Source organism: Aptenodytes forsteri, unplaced genomic scaffold (genome assembly GCF_000699145.1).
Source record: "Aptenodytes forsteri isolate BGI_AS27 unplaced genomic scaffold, ASM69914v1 Scaffold15, whole genome shotgun sequence".
NCBI lineage: Eukaryota > Metazoa > Chordata > Aves > Sphenisciformes > Spheniscidae > Aptenodytes > Aptenodytes forsteri.
In genome coordinates, this window is record NW_008795129.1 from 12,103,626 (window position 1) to 12,107,063 (window position 3,438).

Below are 3,438 nucleotides of genomic sequence, written 5' to 3' on the forward strand. Positions count from 1 at the left end.
GGTCAGCAAAACGTGAGTCCCCCCGCACCTGTCCGGGCCCGCGGCCCATCCCTGGACAGGGACCCGGGCTGGCCGGCACCCCTTCCCTGCCGGGGTCCCGCCACCCACTGCACCCCTGCACCCTGGCCCCGGGGCTCTGCCGCTCCTGCCCCCCCGACACCGGCACCCCCCCGCGGACCCCGACACCGGGGTCACCCCAAGCCCTGTGTCGGGACCCAGGCTGATGCTCAGCTCCATCCATGGGGCAGGAAGGGACCGGGGTGGGGGGCAGAGACCAACTTTACAGGGGTCCGTGGGGACGAGTGAATGTGAGGGAAAAAGCCAGGGGTGGGCATGGCTGGGCAAGTGGGTAAAAGCATCTCTCAGCCTGTAATTTGTGTGGGAAACAGGCTGAAACACTGAGCAGCTGCTGTAATTAAACGTGGGGATAATTCCTGGGGGATGTCTGTGCTCACCCCACCTCGGGAGCCAGGTACAAAGGGGATATTGGGGTGCAAGCAATGGCATTACCTTGGCTGGAGCGGAGCAGTGGTGGGGCTGCTCCATGCCACGGCAGTGCAAAACCCACATGCACGAGGCTGGGGCTCCAGAGCCCCCGGCAAGTTGCCTTGCTGCTCCCTGCCTCAGTTTCCCTGGCTCCGAGGAGCAGGGGACCTGGCGTGCCTTTGCAGCACAAACACGCTGTGTATTTGCATCTTGCTCCCGCCGCTGTGCCGGGGGGATCCCACAGCCTGCTCCCCTCCTCCAGGCGAGGAATTTGTGGGATTTGCTTCCCCGGTGAAGCTCAGGCGAAGCAAAGCCGTTGCAGGACCCCTCGGAGGATCTGGTTTCCTTCACCACGCTGCAAAAATCTGCTTTTGCTTTCCAACACCCTCCTGCAAATTCGTTCCGGGCTCCGGAGCTTTCGCTCAGTCACGTTACGAATCCGGCCATGGCTAATGATGGAAAATGCGCCAGGCTTCACCCCCCCTCCAAATCCGCCTTTGCCGGCCAAAACCCCCCTCCAGCCCCCCTGGCCACAGAGGGGGGTTTCCTGCCGGCTCTGCCTTCGGCCTCGCCTCCCGCTCCCCCTCCGCGGCCCCCAGCCCCTTGGCTCAGGGCTGTCTCCCTCCCTGGCTCCCCTTGCCCGGCCCATCAAGCGCAGTCCTGGCGTGCCGCAGGCTTTTGGGCCCCGCATCCACGAGTCGCCAAGCAGCTGGGGCTGCAGCTGCTTTGGGAGCAGGGAAAAGGTCAGGGGGGCTGAGGTTTTCCTACATGCACCCCCAGAGCCTGTTCACAGCCTGAGCAGAGAGTGGACAGGCTGTAGGTGACCCAGCCGGGGGTGCTGAGCCCCCCGGGCTGCCCCCACCATGCCCTGCATCCCCACCTTGGGATGAGGCATCACCTGTGCGGTTGGGCATCCCTGCACCAAGCACACCCTCGCCTGCCCCTGCCCCACACAGGGGGCAAAGCAGTGGGGCAAGCCTGGCCCCAGATGCCACCTTCAGCCAACACAGCTCCTGGCTGGCACAGGAATAGAGCCAGAGCTTAAATCCCAGGCACTGCTGAAAAGTGAGGCCAGCGATGGTCCCTGGTTATTTGCTTCTCTTGTCCTTGTCAGGGGGGCAAGGGGGAGCAGGCCCCGATGCTGCTGTCCTTCCCCACACACGAGGGCCCCAGCCCTGGCTCCTTCTCCCACGTGCCATGGCCTGGGGACCTGGCATGTCCCTGTCCCCATGGGCTTACCATGGCCTCTGGGTGGCTGGATTCATCCGAGCATCACTGCAGCATCTGCCACTCACAAGGTGGGGAGACGTCACATCACGTCTCCGGATGGAGATCACCTGGCCAGAGGTGAAATCTAACCACAGATCTGAGCAGGTAAAGCTCCAGCCGTGGTGCAACACAACCCAGCACCTGGAAGCCATGGGCAGCGCAATGCAGCGCAGCACAATTCAGCGCAGCTCAGCACAGCTAAACAAGATGGAGCTCAAACCTGGCAGGTAATTAAACCTCCTGCTTAATGAGACTGTTGAATGTGCTAATAAATAGTAGCAGCTATGAATGAGGGATGGAAGATCTAACCTGTGCTTAACAAGGAGCTGTGCTCAATCACACCTCGATTCAATCAGTGCAGTCCCTGGCTGCACCTGGGGCTCGTGGCTCCGGTTGCTGGGAGCAGATTTTGGGGGAAAAGGGTGGTCGCAGCCCGGCATGGCCTGGCACTGGCGTAAATCACATTCCCGGCTCCCCGCCTGTGCTAGCCAGTTATCCCTCCTTTCTCCTCACCTGCCCCGAGCCCAGTGAAGCTCCTGAAATTGGGCTTTGAAGGTGCAACGAGCCTCAAGCACCAAAGTGCCCTCCTCCCTCCCTGGCAGGTTGCTCCCCATCAGCATTTCCCCCCCGTGATGGTCCCATTGAAGCCAGGAGTCTGTGAATGCTCCCAGCAGACCCACAGCCATGGCATCCCTCCAGAGCTCTGTCATCAGGATGTGCCCCTGATGGCAAAGCTGTCACAGCTGGTCTGGGGTGCCCTACTGCTCCTGGTCCCACTGACCCCCCGCCCGACCCCGGACTGATGTCCTGGATCCCCATGGGGATCTGGGGCTTCCAGCAGTCGAGGCCAAGGAAAAAACGCACCCTGGAAAAAAAGCCCTGGGCCAAGTGACTCAATGCACGTCATGTCAGGGAGGGTTGGCGAGCGGCATCGGGGCTGGCGGGGATGGGAATACGGGTCATGTCACGGCAGAAGCAAATGTCACCGGGAGATGCTGGGGCAGGGCGTGCTGCCCGCACACTGCCTGGGGCCGTGGCGATCTCATTCTGATAATAAGCCAAATCTCCCTTGTTTCAGCTCAGACCCACTGCTCCTCTCCATTTCCTGCCGTTCGGAGCAGCCTGACGCAGCCAGGATCCAGCCAGCCCCCCCCGAGGCCACGCAGCTCTCAGGGGTCCCAGCCATGTCCTGGGAGTCCACCGCGGGGACAAGGGACAGGCAGCAGGCAGGTCCCTCCTGCCTGCGTGCCAGGCAGGACCGTGCTGGGAAGCAGCCAGGCTCAGGTTTCTCCAGGTTTTTCCAGAGCAAATTCCTCCCAAGAACAAACCCGTCAGCAAATTCTTGGGGAAACAGTTGCAGCTGTGAGCAGGAGGGACGGGGGGCTCTCAGGCTGGCCCCGAGGAGCGGTGGCCGGGTGGCGAGGGATGGTCCCCAGGCTGCCGCGGTGTCCCCGGCCGGAGGCTGCCGGGCCCCTTCTCCCGCAGAGGCAGGAGCCGCGGCTTGGCACGGCTGGATGCGGCTCGGCTCCTTCCCCGGAGGAATCCCCCCGCTTTCGCCGGGGTTTTTCCACCCGTCCCATCCAAGAGCAGGTCGTATAACCCTGGGCCAGGAACCAAACGGGCGGCGGGGGCTGCATTCCCGGGGATGCCCCCCCTCTGCCTGCCGCCCGGCCCCCCTCAGCT